Source organism: Centroberyx affinis, unplaced genomic scaffold, assembly GCF_046629955.1.
Source record: "Centroberyx affinis isolate AG114_WGS23_722 - 3 ecotype Tasmania unplaced genomic scaffold, CSIRO-AGI_Caff_v1 ptg000898l_1, whole genome shotgun sequence".
In the NCBI taxonomy this organism is placed as follows: domain Eukaryota; kingdom Metazoa; phylum Chordata; class Actinopteri; order Beryciformes; family Berycidae; genus Centroberyx; species Centroberyx affinis.
Window position 1 is genome coordinate 587,501 of NW_027279484.1, and position 21,605 is coordinate 609,105.

Consider the following 21,605-nt stretch of genomic DNA (forward strand, 5'->3'; position numbering starts at 1 on the left):
TGTGTATGTGTGTGTGAGTGCATGCATTTGCAGTTTTGCATGTATGTATAAATGGCATCTCATGACATCTTTCATGACTTAATTAGGCCAATTTGTAAAGCCTTATTTGTAGTGCAAGAGCAGCGTATTCATGTAGACACTACTGACCTCGCTGGCATAAATCTGTTTATATTCATAAATGTTTGCCACAAGCATACTATACAGGGAGTGCCAGAAATGTCACCGCTGCCATTTATATAAAATGCCATTTGTCAGTGTAGCATGTGAATGAGTGTCCTCTCCTCCAGGTGTTCTCTGCAATCTGTGTGTGTGTTTGAGTGAGAGAGAGAGAGATATAAGGGGAGAGAGAAAGAGAGAGAGTTAGTGTGTGTCTATGTGTGTATGTCACTCTGTCACCTAGGGCATGGACAAAATCAATAGATCTACAGCCTGAGATGGACCATTTACCTCTGCCAAGTGATGAGCAGACACTGTGGCCTTCAAACCTCCATAGACAACTGCTTGAGTTCGTCAGCTTCATATGCTTTCGCAAAAGTGCAGAGTTCACATGTTTTTTTCATTTTTTCTCTATAATTGATCAGTTGTGTGTGCGTGTGATTGTGTGAGAGCGCTTATGTGCATGCTTATGTGTGCGTATTTGCGTGTCGCCTGTGAGCAGCTGTCACCTTTTTAAAAGCTAGTGAAATAGAGCATAGATCAAAAGTTTCTGTTTTAGCTCTCAACCAAGGTACAGGCAGACGGAACAGACAAGGGAATGAGCGAGAGCAAGAGAAAGATGGATAGAAAAAAGAGGGAGCCAGAGCGTGCGAGAGGGAACAGAGCGCGACCATCATAATCAATCCTCCATGATCCTGGAAGAGCATCATTTGTCTCCTTTTCTCACTCCACTCCTCTTCTTGCTCCCATCTTTCTCTCATTTTCTACGGTGCAGCCACTTTGATCTTGCGTAAGAAGTCGGTCTCTAGAGCTTCATTACTTTTAAAGCCTTCGTCGTGAGGGGCCATAAAAAGATGCTAAGGAATGGATTTCTAAGACCATTTACCAGACGTTCTGTATTGGTGTGCAAGTAATGGCTACATAGGGATATAATGGTCCTGCATGGTGTGTAATGGCCCTCTGTGCCTTCTGCTCTGAGCTACCGGGGCATGTGGGGATTGGCCATGATATGTCAATGTTGAAGAAAGTGACTTCAAGCATATAAATTGGTGCCCATTCGGGACCTTGGGTCTATTTAATTCATGAGGACATGCACACATAACCGCATGCATACATGCTGCATATCCACGCAACAGAATATGATGCTTGGGATGTCTTTCTCTTTAAAACTGATCGACCTCAAGCTGCTTCAAGAGACTTTCAGCTTCCTTTCAATAGTATGCTGTGTTTCTTTCATGTAGCACTGCTGACTGGCTCTCAATATCTTGGTCTCTTCCTCTTTTTCTTTCTGTGTGTGAACGCATGCGTGTGTGTCTGTGTGCGCCTGTGTGTGAGTGGGAGAAGGCAAGAGAGTGTGTTTTGGGCAGCGTTTTGCCGTAAGCATATGGGGATTCATATGGGGCAGCAGGAAAAGGCTTGGGGAGGAAATGATTGAGAGAAAAGGTCAGTAGACAGGATGCCCTTTTTTTATCTGATACAGGAGACTGCTGAGAGAGAGAGAAAGAAAGAGAAAGAAAGAGCAGGGCCATGATAGAATGAGAGAGGAAGCAAGATTAGAAGCAAAAGTGTGGCCAAATAGCCAAACAATGAAGAGGAAAGGAAGGGAAAGAACACTTTATTTCTAAGACAGAAGGCTAATGCAAAATATTTTCAACCAGCGTCAGTATCTTATCTCATTAAGCTAAAACTCTATCCGGTCAGTGATTCTCCACAACCATGCCATTGTAATATGGAATGCAACAGTTGTGTGAATCAGCATTGCTCTGATCTGTCATGCTCACTTACCCATATTTATCATTTCACGTCTGACCTAAAAGTTGTCACATGACCCCAGCTGTGTGACCCTGTCGCTTGTCCTGTCTCATGCATATACAGCATGTCACATGATGACTATATCTGCACTATGTTCTCTAAAAACTAGAATATTAGAATCCATGGTGTATTAGACTGCGCGTGTAGAAGACTTCTAGCATCGGCTCACACTAACTGATAACTAATGTGCATTCACTACGGACATGGAAACAATCCTATTTTCATCTTCACAGGGATGTTTTGAAAGATAAAGCCTTTGACAGATATCTAAGGGATAAGAAGGGGCAAGACACAAATTGTCATTTCACAGTTTTAAGAGCCATCAGCAGCACTATTCTGAAAGCCCACGCAAAAAAAAGGGTTGGGCACATGAAAGGGCTAGAAATTATTGCATCTCAGTAACACGTTGCACACTAAAGATTGTGTGAACAGGCTGCAGTTCCTTAAACAAACTAAGATCCTTTTTTTACCAACACGATGAAATGTGTAGAGGGACCTTCTTACTCATCGTTAATTACATAGTTTGTGTTGTTAATTACATACTCTGTGTTTTAGCTTTGTTCAGTAGTAGCCCATGTCCTTGGCACAGTCGTAGCCCTCCCTCCTGCAGCAAAGGCTAGCGTGTTGATGCTGCAAGCTGCAGGTGGAGGACTTGTGTGTGTGTGTGTGTGTGTGTGTGTGTGTGTGTGTGTTTGTGTGTGTGTGTGTGTGTGTGTGTATGTGTGTGTTAGTGTATGTGTATGTATATGGGGGGGGGCGGGGGAGGTATGCATGCGTTTGGGCATGCCTGTGAGTGTGTGTGTGTGTGTGTTTTGTGAGTGTGGCTCATCTCTCTTCGTTATTGATGGGCCTGTTCCCTACCTCACTCGCCATGACCCAGTTCTTCGATGCTGACACCCCGTGTTCACATCACGCCTGCAGCAACCAGATGTTGTCAGAACAGTCAGAAAGAGGGTGAAAGAGAGACAGAAAGTGCATCCTATGTCCCTATGCCTTGTGTCAACGCGATCACACACAATAGAAGAGAATAGAGAATGGTTTTTTTTTTGGTTTTTTGTTTGTTTAGCACACAGGCTCACAATGATTTCTGAAGCATTGCCTGTCGGAGAGCACTACCTTGCCTGTTTCCTACACCTGTATGAAACAGGTGTAGGAAACAGGCAATAATATCCTATCAATGTTCCATCTTTGTTTATTCTTTCTTTTGTTTTTTGAACTGTTAACTTGCCACTGAAATAACTTGCTGCATGTTAACAGGCTATTATCGTTTCTCTTTGTTTGGCTCTACAGAGCAGTTTCCTGGGTAGTGCTACATTCTCAGTAGGCGATCTGCTGAAGGCTAAAGACCAGCAACTGACCCTGAATCTAAGGTAAGTGCAGGTTTCTCTCATATTCTGTTCATTACTCTTTCTAATTCATCCAGACTAAAAGGAATTCAAGATTTGGAGTCCAAAGATAAGTGACAGTCCAACTCAAATGTCAATTTGTTACTCTCAGAAACTTAAACAGATGAGATGTGAGAGAGAGAAACCTTACCCACAGTTTTAGGAATGCTAGCTGCCAGGGTTGTTTGTTTCAGAGATGTTACCTTAGCGTGTGTGAGTGTTGTTTTTGGAGGGAAATAAAATGAGGGCGGGAATAAGTGTGTTGTTTGGGAGGTGGTTAAATGAAGAGAGTGAACAGAAACACCTGTGTGTGTGTGTGTGTGTGTGTGTGTGTGTGTGTGTGTGTCAAGAAAGAAAGAAATATAGAACAAGTTATGCTTGAATGTAGGGAATGTAGGGGAAGGAAGAGGAGAAGTGAAGTGGGATATCGGGGACAGGGCATGTTGTCCCAGGCCCTGGGCCAAGGTGAACCCAGGAGGGCCCACTATTGGTCCATTAACTTATATATTTGATCAAAAATCTATCTTACTGGAAGATTTAGATATTATTTGCGACACATGTGGAACCAGGATAATTAAACATTTTCTGATTTTCCATCACAGGGTAATAAGTCAGCTATTCATTTTTCACCCAATTTGTTTTGGTTTGGTCTGCTAAGCATGCTGTATCAAGGTCAAGAGCGTTGCCGTGCCCACTGTCTTTAGTTTGCAAGCTCGTAACTAATGTGCCAAGATGGCCTAAAATCATCAAAAGTCAAGTGCCAACAGAGAATAGGAAAAAAAGGAACATGAGGATTTTAGTGCCAGGGAGTTCATTGCCAAATTAGAGCACCGACTTGCTCAGAAACAGGACTTTAAGGACATAATCAGTGATTTTGTCACAAGGAAAGTTGGGCATTTGTCACTTTCAGCATGCACCATCCATAGGACACAAACAAGGCATGAGGTAGGAGTGCATTATTATTTTTACTGGATTGTTTTGACTGCCTAGGAATGTCAGTCATGGTGTGACCTGCTCAATATGAATGTTATGAAATATACTAACGTACAGTATTTGCTGCCGTCTCTTTGGTGATAAGTTTGGTAATTTTACGCACAGCGGTAAAGCTTAATGTTCCTCTTGTGAGAAGATTGGCTGAGAACGGTACCAAGTCGTGAATGAGTCGTGAATGCATTAGCTGATAATGTGTGTGTGCTAATTGTTTCAAAGCTTGGGCTTACCGCGCTAGAGAGAGGAAAGCTTGCGCCTGTGGTGTTGTCATTATAAGTGTTCTGCATGTGCATTATGACCATTGACTGTTATGTGGGAAGTCGGGACTGAGGATGTGATCAGGGTCAGTCTAGGGGGAGGGGGCCTACAGGGAGAATTTGTACCTGAGCACGGGAATCACACACGGCGGCCCTGATATTATATAAGCTACATGGAGCATAGTGCCGGGTCAGAAGGGTTATCATGGGGACCAGGAACCAGATTCCACCTGTTGGAACACAAACGCCTTCCTTCAAACTGAGTGTGTGTGTATGCATGCATACCCATGTTTGTGAGTGTGCACTTGCATTGCTTAGGTCTATATTTCCTATGTGGTCTGTGGCTAAGCTTTTGAAACGAACTTGATCATTCAATCCCATACAGACTTGCTTTTGTAGGCCTGCAGTCAGAATATAATTAAATATGTACAATGCCATATGTGCTATTTATCCATCAAATACTGTTCCATGGTCAGGATGAACCAACCCCCGGTAAACTGTTGCAATGAAATTATCTGCCTGTCTCGCCTTTTAGTATTGTCAGACTGCATTTCCTTTTTCCTTCCCGTTCATACTTGTGTCTGTGATATGCCCCTTTGGCCGCCCCCTCTTTTTTTTTTTCTTCTTCTACTTTCTTCTGTTATGCTTTCTCATTTCCTGCAGGTGATCCCAGGTCTCTGGGTATAATTTTATCTGGTATGATTGACTGTGTGAGCCGCAATGAGAACAGAGATTATGCAGTCCCCCTCTCTGCGTTGTGTGTGTGTGTGTGTGTGTGCATGTATGTGTGCATGTGCTTGTCTGTGTGTTCAACATTAAGAACAAACATTGTGCACCAAATAACTATGTTGCACACAAATTATCATCTTACTCCTCTCTAGCCATAAAACCAGTCTGTCACTTTCAGTGAGGGATTGCCATCATGGTGAGGTACTCTATTAAATATAGATATTATATTAAAGGAAAACAAACAAAACAAGACTAGGTCAAAACCTAGTATATGGCTGGACCGTGTTGAGTGTGCCACGTGCCACGGCCGACCAATGGTGTAACTAACTCCGCTGTTGACAGGGGTTAAAGTGGGATTTGGCAGGTGGGGGAACCCGGTTTCGGAGGGGGGGGGTTCCGAAAAAAATAGTAATTTAAAACAAATTTCCTGCATTTCTACGGGGGGGAGATACATAATTGGTGGGGGGGGGTCAGAAAAAAATAGTAATTTAAAACAAATTTCCTGCATTTCTACGGGGGGTAGATACATAATTGGTGGGGGGGGTCAGAAAAAAATAGTAATTTAAAACAAATTTCCTGCATTTCTACACCACCTAACCTCTTGGATTAAGTCAAGAAACAGCAACCCTGTATAATGTTAACCAAAAATGTAAAGATTATGTTATATTACTAGATTTCAGCATTGAGGTGCTTACATTCATGATATTCTTGCATAGGCATACTAACCTAAAAAACCTATTATTGGGAATCATGAGAAAGTTTCACAGCGACAGACACAAAGCGTCCCCGTAACCATAGCAACTCACTCTCACTCCTGCCTGGTGTGCACAGCGCGAGAGGAGAGGGAGAGACGCAGAAGAGCCGCTGACTGAGATTACTCTGAGCAGCATGCATGGGAATAAATTACAATATAATAATTATATAATAATAATATAATATATATAATAATATAATATAATAATTTGTGTATATTTCTCGCTATTCAGATGGTCTGAATAACTCTCTGCTGCACTGTGCTGCTCTGTCTCGTCTGTCCTGCTGTCAGTTTCCTTTTTTCACATCACAACGTTATCAGTTATGAATTTGTTTTTCACTGCGTGAGAAAATGGACTTGTGGTGTGAGAGCGTGTGAAAAATGTCAATTACGCGAGTCTCTCGGTCAATGCGTGAGAGTTGGCAGCCCTGTGAACTCGCTTGTCATTATTATGTATGAAACTGCCAATCAGATTTATTTACTTATTAATCGAAGGTGCCGGAACGCCGTTCCGGATCGTTCCGGCCCACTTTAACCCCTGGCTGTAGACTGCTAATACAGAATAATACTCCATACATCCATACTGATCGTTCCAGCGGGTCCCGTCTCTCTCTCCACCACTGTTGTCTCCACCGCGCCCACGGCCCGCATTGATCTTCTCGATCCAAGCGCCAGGTGCTCTGTTACCCGTCGGTGCCGAAAACGCTGTTCGCCGGACACCGGGGGCACATCGTCGTCGGGACCCCGGCCGAAATCTCGGCCGGATCATCGGGAACAAATCGGCGCCCAGCTAGCGGCACTGGCCGGAACCGTGGCCCCGGGAAACTTCGGGAAGGTCGGCAATAAGCCCTCGGCGTGATGAAACCTCCATGCTTGTCTGTGTCTCTCTCCCCCGACAGAACAGAGGATTTCAGGTGGACTGAGCTCGCGCATATGCATCGACATAAACGGTGATATGATATAATTGTATAGATTCTACTTTAGCTTCAGCTTACATGCATGATATTGGTCAGCCTGCTTACTGTGTGGGAGAAACGGGCTCCTGATCTCAGCGGAGAAACTAGACGGCGGAGAAAACGAAACTTAAATTTCTGGCTCTGTGATACTATGATGTGCCACGTGCCACGGCCGACCAATGGTGTAACTTGATCACTCAGTCACTCAGTCACTCAGTCACTCACTCACTCACTCACTCACTCAGTCAGTCAGTCAGTGACAGACATTCACGTTTGTAGGGCTGGCCCCGCTGTTGCGGTCCAGCCAAAAACAACAGTTATTGACGATGTACCTTACATTTCTGGGCCCATTTTGTTGTTTGGTCGTGTATTTTTCTTGTTCCCAAGGACAAGTGTCCAGACGTAGATGACAAGATGTTTGCATTGCACCTAGGGCTGGGCGATATATCAATATTATATCGATATCGTGATATGAGACTAGATATCGTCTTATATTTTGGATATCGTAATATCGTGATATGGCATAAGTGTTGTCTTTTCCTGGTTTTAAAGGCTGCATTACAGTAAAGTGATGTCATTTTCTGAACTTACCAGACTGTTCTAGCTGTTCTATTATTTGCCTTTACCCACTTAGTCATTATATCCACATTACTGATGATTATTTATCAAAAATCTCATTGTGTAAATATTTTGTGAAAGCAAACCAATAGTCATCCCTACAATTTTGTCAATATCGATATTGAGGTATTTGGTCAAAAATATTGTGATATTTGATTTTGTCCATATCGCCCAGCCCTACTTACAACTGAACATGTAGCCCACTTCGTAGAAAATACCGAGATATATATTGTGTATCGTCATTCAGCCTAAAAATACCGAGATATGATTTTTGGTCCATAACGCCCAGCCCTAATTGCACCTACAATGGAGCTTAATAGCAGAACATCTTTAACTATCTAATCAACGTTGAACATCTTGTACGTCATGAACGTTTTGTTGTCAGCCCCTCAGAACCAAAGAGTAAGGGCTTCTTTCTCGACTCACCATTTTGCACCGACATTCGAAAATCGTACAGGAAGAAATCCATTGTAGAAGAGGAAGAGATACCAATTTCTCCACCAACAGTAGCCTCAATAGTCAATAATTACTGTTACTCCACCTATATGCAACAACAACTTCAGCCCTGTTCTCTGGGGGTTGTTGAAAGGAATTCTGGGAAATGTAGGAATTCATTAACTGAAGTAGAAGTAGATGAGGCAGGTTGGAGGAAAGTGGGTACAACAAAAAAGTAAATTACAACACTTGATCACAAAACAACATTACAGAACATTACAGATTGATGATATATAACAGTGTAATACTATCTGAAGGTGGTTTAATCCTTTAAAGTAGTTTTCAAGGCAGTGAACCTGTACAGTACGTGGTGTATGGTGGTGTGGTGCCAGGGACAGCTGCTGTATCTAAAATCTAATCTATACAAATGCACACACGTGCACACACACACACACACACACACAGTAGTATGGCCGGGAGAATCCTTACTGGTGTTGTGTTGGAGTTAGAGCCTATTACACCGTACAATCAGTGATGCATACATAACACATGCAGACACACAGAGGGAACTGTCTTGATCCGATATGCTGTTTGGTTGTTAGTTCATCCAGTGAGAAAAGATTTCAAAGATGAGCAGCTTTACATGAGCATGTATGATTCACTCTGGGCTGTTTGACCTGTGGATGAGCCGATGATTCACAGTTCAGATTAGTTCTGCTGGCCAAGCAGCTCGGATGCCACAGTGCTGACTTGAACAGGAGTGTAATTCATTCTGCTTGTTAAGGAACAGATGCTTCATTTTACTACAGTGTACTAGGGCTGGGCAATATATCGATATTATATCGATATCATGATATGAGACAAGATATCGTCTTAGATTTTGGATATCGTAATATCGTGATATGGCATAAGTGTTGTCTTTTCCTGGTTTTAAAGGCTGCATTACAGTAAAGTGATGTAATTTTCTGAACTTACCAGACTGTTCAATTATTTGCCTTTACCCACTCAGTCATTATATCCACATTACTGATGATTATTTATCAAAAATCTCATTGTGTAAATATTTTGTGAAAGCACCAGTAGTCATCTCTACAATATTGTCGCAATATCGATATTGAGGTATTTGGTCAAAAATATTGTGATATTTGATTATGTCCATATCGCCCAGCCCTACTTACAACTGAACATTTAGCCCACTTTGTAGAAAATACCGAGATATATATCGTGTATCGCCATTCAGCCTAAAAATACAGAGATATGATTTTTGGTCCATATCACCCAGCCCTACAGTGTACCAATCTCCACTCAGTCAGTGGATGCAGAAAGTAAGTTCATTTGAGTTGACTTCGCTCAGCAGAGGGAAAGTGAGGCTATTTTATTCCGCGAGGTAAGGATTGATTCTCCTCAGTGAATCTTAAAACCAATATGAGTTTGACCAAGTTCTCTTCATAAGCTCTGGATTTACATTGGTGCTGAGCAAATGTATGGTGGAAATTGGTATTTGGCCAGCACCCGTGTGTGTATGTGACTGCTGCTTTTACCTTGGCCCTTCAGTAAAGTTCACACGCCTGAGGTGCACTTTCTTGTGAGAAGGCTGTCCACCTCAAAGCTCATTCTCTATTCTCATGCATTTTCTCTGTCTTTCAGCTCCTCTCTTTCTCCCTCTTAGGTCTCACGCTCACTTTCATGTCTGGCTGGTTAGGATGTTTGTCACGGATTGTTTTTGTTTCCTGTGAGGCACGACCAGTTTGATTTGGGTCACTTTTTTGAAGGTTTCTGACAGTGTCGTGTTGAATGAGTGGGAGTGGCTGATACAAGGGCTCAGCTCTTGTGAAGATCTGTCTCTTTTGAGGGCACCAGAAGCCATTGAAGTGATGATGAGAAACTCTTACAATCCTGCAACTGTGACACGCTCAGAAACACATTCACATACACATACTCACTGGCATACAAACACATATAGTACAAACACACACACATTGACATGCCTATATAAGACACAAACACGAACTCACTCGCAACACCACCAAAGAGGAAGAAAGGAAAGTTGGAGGGTTGGGGTTTGTTTCTTTGAAGTCTGTACCTTTGTTAATCAAAGAGCAGACATCCGATTTAAAGGGAATGCTTGATGATTTGTCTGGTCAGCACACAAAGTAAGTTTGCTAGAGGGCTGAGGATAATTTTGAAACCTACCTTCAAAAATACACGTTGAACTTCTTATTTAAAGGATGCAGTTTAGCTGTTAAGTTGTTAGTTAAGATGGAAATATGCTTAATTCATAACTATAGCTGGCACATTTAATCAAGGTTAGAGGGACTTGATTGCGGCCTGTGTTAAAAAGAAAAGAAAGCTTGCATTTGCTGATGGAGAAAACAGCCTGAACAGAAGTTAAATACGCTTAAGTTATGAATAGGGACATTTGTTGAGATTGCATGGCTGAGCTTAAATGATTAATTGTGCCATACGGGGCCTTAAGTATACTGTGGCCAGTAGCATTTAAAACAAAACAAACAGTCAGGTGGGCACAGTAAGTTCACTGTGTGATCTGGCAGAAAAGATTATTTATGACAATCGGTTTTAGATTGCTGGTATGATACAGAAGTTATGTAAGTGTTAATGTATGCAGCTGGGTGTGTGTGTGTGTGTGTGTGTGTGTGTGTGTGTGTGTGTGTGTGTGTGTGTGTGTGTGTGTGTGTGTGTGTGTGTGTGTGTGTATGTGTATGTATGTGTGTATGTGTGTGTGTGTGTACATGCCTGCCTGGTTGAATGTGTCCTCAATCTTCTGCTACCTGGGGCTATGCCTCTGAGAACCCAGACATTTTTAATGTAACAGCCATACAGCCAGACTGCTGGTTGTAACTTGGTTGTAGCACAGCAGCAGCATCATGACCATTGTTTTATAAGTGTGTGTGTCTGTGCCTGTGTCTGTGTCCAGGGTTCCCATGGGCCTTGGAAATCCTTGGTAGTTTGTGGAATTGAGAAAAATAAAATTTTAAAGTGATGTTGAACTTTGGTAGTACCCTGGGTTGTGCAGCTTCCTGGCCATGATATAACCCCAAAATCGGCGATTCTCTCTTATCTGTTGCTCTGGGGCTCAGGTAGAGACGATTGGAGAATTCCTTTTTTCCCCCTCTCCATTCACTTCCATTACATGGCGAAACAGGTCTGAAAATCACACTTTTAGCACATAAACGAACGCGAACAAAGCCGATTCTAGTATTGTCGCTCACGTGTAAGTGAAGCGCTGTCTTTATGTTTATTAAACCTTTCAGTTAGTGTAACACCGAAATCCTATCAGAAGAATTTCAGTTTTATACTTGTAGCTTCGGCAGTGAATGGAGAGAAAAAATAAATTCTCCAATGGTCTCTCACAGAGCCCCGGAGCAACAGATAACAGAGAATCGCAGATTTTGGGGTTATATCATGGCCAGGAAGCTACACAACCCAAGGTACATCACTTTAAACGTTTTGGAATGGCCTTGAAAGTACTGTGTGTTTATCATCCCCTGCCTCTCTCCATCTCCATCTTAGGATCAACATTTCACATGCTGAGGAAAACCCTCTGATGGAGATTTGTGTTGATATAGCAACAGTTTTAAAATGAGGGATTTCACCATGAGTTCTAGTCTTGACAAGATCATGAGTAAAAAAATGACGCCTCTGTGATGTCTAATTTTGAGCAATCTCATGTCTTACCCCAAAACATGCCAATTTTGAGTCCTTGAATTTCACCAAACAATTGAAAAGCCAATGAAAAACCCTGTGTGTCTGTGCATTCTCTGTGATGTACGTGCATTAGACATAGACCACTTAACCGTAGGCCTCTACTGTTATGTGCTGACCCCAGCCACTTTAACAATAAAGGTCTTGATGTATGCAATCACTTTAACCCCCTCTCAACACTTAATATACCGTTGCAATATATGAATGGTGACAGCCTTGCTGCCTTTGCCCAGTTACCTGCTTAGACCTTGTAGTAAATCTCCTCCTGGTTGTGTGCTATATGGACATGGATGCCGAGCCTGATTCCTCTGTGGCAATTACTCACAGAGAATGTATGAGCTATGTTCGGAGGGCTTCCATATCTCAGCCCTCTCAGGCTCTGCATCACATAGCTGCATCTAGTCAGAAGTGATGGCTTACAATACAATAGCTACTGCACAATCATAGTCATGGTCTGAATTGTGTGTTTGTTCCAAACATAAATGTCTTGCCATATATGCTGTAGTGCCATGCTGATTAAAGATCTCAGAGTTTGAGTTTAACTGTTATAATCATTCATAACGATGTAAGAAGTGATTTAAAGAGTTTAGTTGTTTACCTTTGGTTTATTCATAAAATGTCATTTGTTCTGGATTTTGTTGCATTTTGGTTTCAAACTCAAGTGAGGAAGCCATTTGCATGCATTTGCAGGTTTTTATCCTGCCTCTCCTCAAGCGCTGTAGCTATTTTTCACTGAATAAACTTAGAGTTGTACCTGTTTTCCTTCATTCTAGAGTTTGGCTTGTTATGCAGACATGCAGATTCTAAAACGAGCTTGGTTTAAATGGGGACCTGGGACTGGCAACACAAACAGAGTGCTACAGTAGCTGCAGAGAAGCCAGCGCTGCAGAGGTCTCTCAATAATGCATGTTATGTATACACAGGGGAGAAAAGATTATTATCTCCAAAAAGAAAGGTGAGCTTCCTTCACCCCACCACAGCAGCAAACACTGCTGTCTAAATGGGACACGAATAATGGAGAAATGCACACATGTACATACACAAAGAAGGACAGAAGTATATGCAGCTGCATGTAAAGAACATAATGCACACACACACAAGCATATGTGTGCGCACAAGATTGTGAGTTAGTGAGTCACTTTCCCATACAACAAATTTCCTATTATTATTTCTTCCCAGTTGTTGTCGCTGTCCTTTTGTCCCTCCTGCTCATGCTCTCACCCTCTCAGTTTCACTCTTGCTCTCTCACTGTAGTTTTCTCTGCTGTTCTTGTTATCTCTAAAACTTTATACACTCAGTAGGAGAGGCACTCTGTGACCCAGTTCTACAGTACAGTTTGAGATTTGATTTTGATATGAATTTGTATGGGTGTGTGGGTGTGTGTGTGTGTGTGTGTGTGTGTGTGTGTGTGTGTGTGTGTGTGTGTGTGTGTTGTGGCGTGTGTGTGCATCAGAGATTTAACATGGTGAGGCTACATTATCACAGACCAGTGCCTCTGCTGCCTGACTTCACGGCTTATTCCTCCATTCCCATTGGATAGGGCTTCTCTATTTTGTCCCACCAGTAATAGCTTAGCCAGCTATCATGATAATACCAGTTTCCCACCCCACAGCCCTCACTAAAGCCCCGTCGCAGCTGCCACACTTATCCAACTCTTCCTTACACTGTATCCCCTGTGACTGACGTTATCTTGGCCTGACCCAAAAGCCTAAAGATCAACTATCTCATCCAGTTAAATACTACAGATGTGTGTGTGTGTTTATGTGTTCACGTCTGGCAGGGAAGTGTCTGACATGCCTGGGAAATTCTAAAATAAGAGTCTCCTCCTCATCATAACATGGCACAGCAATGCCAGACCCATGTTAAGACATCAACTTTTTGTGAGTATGGGTGTGTGTGCGTCTGTGTGCGCATACCAAATCTTAAAACAGTCTCACTAATTGCACTATTCCATGGAGTCCTCCTCCTTCCCTCCCTAGTGACAGTTGCACACTCACACATATGTTGTTACTTTTCTCTGTGTAGTCATTAGCGGCTCAATTTAAACCAGAGGAGCTAACAAATATGTAGTTAGAAATAATGAAATAAGCGGGATAATTACAGAACAAATAAACGCCTTTATTTATGGCTGCTTCTCTTTATCTGTGTAGCAGTGAACAGGGAAACACATGTAGAGTACTGTTTAGGGGAGACTAAAGGACTCTTTAGGCCATGTCAGTTGAGTGTATGGCTGGTGGGGAAACGTTTATCTGTAGTTTGCACATGGGGAGGACTCTTCTGGAAATGAGCCCAAACTTCCTGTGTGTGTGTGTGTGTGTGTGTGTGTGTGTGCATGTGAGGAATTATCCAATAAAATGCTTTTAATGCAGCCGGAATGGGTTTACACTCACATGACCATGCATGCATGCACACACACACACGTCGGCGTATACCGACACACACGTGCACCCACACATCCATACACACAGACACACACACACTGTATAGTGCAGTTGCTGCACATACAGTATATACTAATACTAACACACATACACAAGCACACACGTGTATACAGACATAGAGAAACAGAGAGAAACAGCACTCAATTGGGCTGAAATAAATGCACATATGGCCTCCACATTTTTCCCCCCATCACTACGGAAAATGCTTTTCCGCACTGTTCTTCTGCATAATCTCAGAGATCCCCCAGGCAATAGGGCTCATGGGCAGAATATGAAAATAACTAACTCGGCCAGTGCTGCACCACAGCATCAAAATACAAGTCTGAGAGAAATGAAAATAATGGAAAAATTCCTTTGACAACCTGCCTTAATTACCTGGCATGAGTAATCAGATCTCCAATAAACCTAGCACAAACATTGGGGATAACCCGAAGCACGGTGTAGAGCCTTTAACCTAACATCCATATTCAGCAAGGTAATAGAGCTATGGTAAGACCTATTAGACTGGGTCAATCATTCAGTAGGTTCTTTCTATATCTCATCTCTTTGCAAAATCGCATATATAAGGAGAAGAAATGGGAAATGGAGATGTGGTGTTAGGAGCCAAAGATGGAGGAGAGAGATTTAATAAATCTGGCCAGACGTGGGGCTGAGGCGTGCTAGGGGCACAACTCATGCCAAGTCCTTGTCTAAGTGATGAGAGGATGATAATGAGGACAAAATGGAGGGAGGAAGGGGGGAAGAGAGGAGGGGTATAAAATAATGTCTCAGAGGTTTCTGTTTGGATTGGGGTTTTTTCTGTCACCCCTTTTTTTTCTCTCTGGGATGAAATTGTGGCGTTCCATCATTCAAGCACCCTGCTGGGGCGGTGTAACGGAGAGCAATGCAATCTTTCCTCTTACTCCATCTCCAATATGAGCACCGGAGAAGGTGAGGTCATGCATAATATCCTGTCTGCCTTGCCATTTAATATCATCCTCAGTAATGCAATTTTAAGTCCATACCTAGGGGGGAAAAATATATGGCTTTAAATATTCAAATATTTGTATTTCTTGCAGTATACTGTACATATATTTGCTACCCAGTGAGTCTTTGAGTGGAGATATCACTTACAAGATGAGATACTGTAGATCAAGTGCTCCTCATGTATTTCCAACTCTCCTCTTTCCCACTTCTGCTTAGGGCTTAAAGCAGAATGGATATAGATTGACTGATGTCATTAAAGGATCATTTCAACCTGGGCCTTATTTTCCTCGTTTTTTGACATCATGACGATTGACTGTGTTCAAAATGTCATCAGTTACTTCACTGTGGAGCTTGATGAGCTTCAGTTCACCGGGAACACTGTTGTCCAATACACACACACACAGGGCCACACAAAAGGTGATTAAAACATATTCTTTCAACACAGTAACTGTAACAGTAACTCTTAACTGCAGCTAAACATGTCTTTAAATAGCTGCAATTGAACAATCATCACAATATTTCAGTTATAATAGTCCCTTTGATAATTTTTTACTGTTGCTCATGCACTTCCTTAGTTATGAAAGCAACTACAGCAGATATTTCTCGCTGTTCTTCAGTGTGGTTGATTGTATTACTGTGAACATAACTGATAATTTAGGTTTTTAATATCTTATACTGCCGACTTTGGTGGATTCCCTGCTATGTTTACCGTTTGTGTTGACACACTTCCTAAATTTTTGACGCCTGGTGGGAGAAAGCGGAGCAGAAAAAAATCCCACATATCCTTACTTGTAATTACCACTAGGAGGTTGACATGAAAGTTTTTTCCCAGCCTTAATCATATTTACACAACATCATATTGTGTAAATCGGATTTACACAACTGAAGTAAGTGATGAAACTTTGAATCGTCATGATGGCAAAAGCTAGGAAAATAAGGCCCAGTTCGAAAATAACCAGAATTATCCTTTAATTAGGGGCTATATATATGTAGTGGACTGGAGCTTCATGTCACACAGTTCCAGCACAAGCACCAACACATGCATGCACGCACCGCCTTTCTCTCTGCAGGTGATGTCATGTTCACCTTGTAGCCTCAGATTGCAGCCTGTCCCTGCTCAGTTTAGCTCTGCAGAGCCTTCCATTCTGCTTTTGTCCCTCCTCACCCCAGTGCACATGTTTTTGTCACCGTGATGCAGTCATATTATTGATGATGACATTTCCACAGTTCCGTGACCCTGAATTGGAATAAGCGGGTATAGAAAATGGATGGATGAGTGGATGGATATTTTTGATTTGGCCCATGTTGCTACATTCAGAAAGCTTTTGGAGGGTTGAATTTGAAATGGTGGCTTGTCAGGTATTTGAAAGGTTGAATAGAGCTTGCAGATTTGCACATTTGATAACCATTATCATTATGCTTGCCAGGATGTGTTTCAAGTAAATTGAAAGTGAATACTGAGAAACTGAATTTCAAACAAGTAAATACAATTTCACTTTTAAAAAAATTCAGGTACAATCATGGAATACAATTTTAAGGAACACACAAATTCAGTGCATATAATTCAAATTCAAGTTGTGGCACAAGTTTCAGCCCATAATAATGGCAGTATATTTGTGATAAACTGTATCAAGGGTGAAATAACAAGGCTTGCATAGCCTCTATGCAAAGGGTTAATTCAACTTTCCTTAAGCTTAGCAAGCTGTATTTGTTTTGATGTCCGATTCCACTAACCTTGGGAGATCTCGAGAGACACTAGCTCTGTGCTGTTTACAGTCGCTAAACAAACATGACCAACTTGCATCTATGGGACTTGTAAGTGTTTGTCCAATCATGCGTACTGTGTATCCACTGTGACATGCATCTTCCATTAGCATAACAAGGAGCTCATGTTGACTCATAATGTTGACACAGTTTGGAGTTAGTTATGAGCTAGCTGCACTGCAGGGATATACTGCTCGGATGTATTTCTGATGAGGCTCTATATGTGGCCAAGGGAGTTGGGATGTGGCCACAGCGTTGTTGCCGCTGACACAGGCACACATTGACACACACACACACACACACACACCACAGAGGCTTGTAGGTGTATTCGCAAATATCAAATAGCTTCCATGTTATTATAATGAAAAGGTTTTGACAGGGTGACGGTGGATTGGTGAAATCCAAACTGGCAGTGAGATTGCCTTTAAGGTCAAATGTTTGTTTTTTTACCTGAGTTCTATAATGTTAAATTGTCTCATGACACCTATATTTATACTAGAGAGAGAGAGAGAGAGAGAGAGAGAGAACAGTACTCAACAGTACAGAAAAGGCATTTCCCACCTGAAGTTCCTAAAGTTGTGGCTTGTTTGCACTTCTCTTCTCAAATCAAGGAAAGTAAGGAGCACAGAGGTTCTGTTATATATTCCACTACTCGCAATGACGTTCACATTCCTATATTATTCCATCTTAGTCAACGCTGATAGTTTACAGTGAGACACACAACACTTTGCAGAACCAAACCCTGTGACTTTATACCTTGAGAGGGAGCCCATGCAGAATGCTAACTATCTGCCTTGTCGATACCGATGACCTGTATCAACACGGCTCTTAAATTCTGTTCATTCACCAAGATGTGGAAAGGAGCTCTGTGCTGCATGCCATAACCTGATTTAAAAGGGTAGTTTTGATAGCAGAGTTATGGCTGACCTTTCTCATCGCATGCTCGAAAGTGACTTTGGCTGTCTTGGTGAGCCTTGCTCCGAGATTCACTTGGTTGTTATGAGATGATCAGGTCCCAGAGAATCCACACGCTGCTCAATATTAGGGAAAAAAAACCCTTTTCACAAAGTGTAGAAAAAATATAATTTGTTTTTTTTCTCTCCTTGTGTCATTGTGACATGTTTTTATAGCACTCCTGCACTTGAATACTATGCACTTTTCATTTGGAGCATTTGTAATGAGAAATATAAAGTGTTATACTTTTTCTATGCCTTTGTGAAAAGAGTTTTTTCATAATATTATGCAGTGTGCAGATTCTTTGGGACTTGTGTTTGGAATCAATGCGCCTGTAGGTCAGTGTCATGTATGTATTCTCTGAGCAAGTGTGCTCTTTAAAAATAAGAGCTAGCCATGAGATTTAAAGCATACACACACACTCTCTCTTTCTCAGTTTCTCTCACTCATTGATTCACACACACATGCACGCACACACACACACACACACAAACAGACAGACTAATAAGCTGTTTTGATTATTCATTTTGAACTAGCAGTTATCAACATGTCCTTGGTGTATCCATTGAAGACTACCTTATTATATTTTTCTTTTGAAGACTGGAGCTTCAAATCTAAAGATCTTATGTCCTGAAATGACATTTCCTACAGTCCCACTCTTATTTCACCACAAAATTCTCTCTCTCTGTGTCTCTAAACTAGGAGATTGTTGTTGTGATGGTCAATTTTAATATGCATCGTAGCAAAAAAAAGTGCATTTTAAAAAGTAGGCTATTATTAGGCTATTATTATTGGTTTACAATGGTTAATTTACAATGGTTGTAGTTGCATATATTTACTCACCAGCAGGTGGCAACAAAGGCTAATTTTATGTAAATAGCCTATTTCAACAGTCAGACCACTTCAGAATTAGACATTTCTTCGTCACTAAAGACATTACTTAAATACGCAACTCACACAGTGATTTCAGCCTATCATTTCTAAAAGTAAATGTAGAGATCAAGCTAGCTTTACAAATATTAATGAGCATCAACTTACTGATATTCGTGTCAGTGAGACCCCTGGGTTTGCTTGCCGGCCACAAGAACATCATACCGGGGCGTGATGGTTAACAATGAGACACGCAGGGTATTCCTCACATCGAGTCTGCTTCTAAGTCTGTTCTTAGTGGCAGTAATTTCCTACCATGCTAGCTGCTTTTCCCCCAAAAGTTCATGGCAGATGTCTTTTGCAGCAGGCAGAATTCACTAGCTAGCTTTTAAGCTTTGGCAGTTCAGTGAGCAACGAGATATGAAGCCCTTGTTACAGCGACGTTTGTTTGCTTTTCTTTTTGGTAACATTTTCCGGTTGTACATCACTATCTCTTTTCAATCAATCAATCAATCAATCAAACTTTATTTATATAGCACCTTTCGTACAGGTTAGTGCAGTTCAAAGTGCTTCACAGATGATTGACAAGTAGACAATTAGACAGAACACGTGTAGACCGTAAAAACGATTTGAGACCAATGCAAAAATAAAAAATTATGACAATGCAATACAATAAAAATTGATTTAAAAGCAAAAATATATAATAATGATATTAATAAAATAACAGATGAAATAAAATAGAATAAAATTTGACAACATAAAAACAATAAAATAAGTGAATAAAATAAAGTAAATAAAGTCTAAAAACCATTCTTAATCAAAAGCCAGGCTGAAGAGGTAGATTTTAAGTTTACGTTTAAAGATTTCAACACTTCCAGCTGCTCTCAGATCCACAGGCAGACTGTTCCAGCGGCTCGGAGCATAAAAGCTAAAAGCTGCCTCACCTAAAGTTTTAGTCCTGTACTTTGGAACAACTAACAGACTCGTGCCAGAGGACCTGAGGGGCCGAACTGGTTCATATACCGTAAGCATGTGAGATACATATGCTGGTGCAAGACCATGAAGTGCTTTAAAAACAAGTAAAAGAATTTTAAAATAAATACGGAAACTGACAGGCAACCAATGTAAGGACTTTAAAACAGTTGTAATTTGTTCTCTCCTTCTAGTCCTGGTCAGCACTCGGGCCGCAGAGTTCTGAATCAGCTGTAACGTTAGCTGATTTATAACTGTTTTGGGTAGACCAGATAGGAGAGCATTACAGTAGTCCAGCCTCCTCGATATAAAAGCGTGCATTAGTCTCTCTGTGTCACTCGGAGAGAGAAATGGTCGCACTTAAGCAATATTTTTGAGGTGATAAAAAGCAGATTTGGTGACAGACCCCACATGAGCCTTAAAGTTCAGCTCTAAGTCAAAGGCCACACCAAGGTTTCTTGCTTGTTGGCTTGGGGTAAGATTCTCTCTCTGAGCTAAAATTTCAGTTTTATCCTGGTTGAGCTGTAAAAAGTTTTGTGACATCCAGACATTGATATCTAAAATACATCTAAAAAGGGAATCAATTGGTCCTGTGTCATCAGGAGACACAGCCACATAAAGTTGTGTGTCATCAACTATGGAAAGAGATGCCGTGTCTCCTGATGACATCACCAAGGGGTAACATATATAGATTAAAGAGAAGTGGCCCTAAAATCGATCCTAGGGGAACCCCACAGGTTATTTTGGAGGTTTTGGAGAAGTTGTCATCAATTGCAACAAAGAACTCTCTGCCAGAAAGATAAGAGGAAAGCCAATTAAAAACAGTTCCCGACACTCCATTGTGATCCCTAAGTCTATTTAAAAGAAGTTTGTGATCAACTGTATCAAAAGCAGCGCTCAGATCGAGTAGTACCAACACTGAAGGTTTATTTGCATCTAGATGTATCCTGATGTCATTGACTACTTTTACTAGGGCTGTCGTACTGAGATTGATTAGCCCGAAAACCAAACTGAAACAATTCAAACTTATTGTTTGAGTTAATAAAATTGTTTAATTGAATGTTCACCAGCTGTTCTAAAAAAAACTTTAAACCGAACAGCCCGCAAAGAAACGGTCCATGGAGGTTTGCTGAGGCCCACTCATCTCTGCCTGTACACTGCGCTGTGCTGTGCAGTTCGGAACCGGAACTAATGAACCGCCAAGCCGACATTCAAAACTCCACCGATCACAGGGCTGCCGCTAGTCAAAGAAACAAAGTTAGATTTTTTGATGTTTTGGATAAAATAACATGACTGGTGTAGGTGCGAAAATTTAACACTTTTTTATTTTTCTTTATTTTATTTTTTTTATGATAAAGAAAATTATAATTCCGCAGCCATTCCGCGGCCCGGAAGTAGCACCTCCGCGGCCCAGGGGTTGGGAACCCCTGGTATAGATCATTATAATAGGACTACTATATGTCAGTTGCCAGGGTGCAGCATCGCTAAGGATAGAAGATTATAGAGGAAAATGCCAAGATCATGCTTCACTTTTTTCCCTACTCATCAGCGTGCTTGAGAAACAGGGTCTCAACTCCTTTCCTCACACACTCTCTCTCTCTGTCTTTGCTTCCTTCCCTCCATCCCTAGAAGGTCCCTATGGATTCAGGGTCCCGCTGAGTGTGTTAACCTACATCCCTGTCTGCTTCTGTGCAGACATTCCCTCACCCACCCCCATCAGTCTAAGTCTTACTGTGTGTATGTGTGTGTGTGTGTGTTTGTGTGTGGCTGTGGCCATGGGTGAGGGAAGGTGTGGGTGTGCAGGCGTGCACAAACCCTCTGCA

At 41.6% G+C, this 21,605-nt stretch overlaps 1 pseudogene; it reads left to right on the plus strand.

Annotated features, from left to right (window-relative positions):
* The window catches only part of LOC139645745 (type II inositol 3,4-bisphosphate 4-phosphatase-like), a 113,108-nt pseudogene that overhangs the window by 40,535 nt on the left and 50,968 nt on the right, over positions 1–21,605 (plus strand).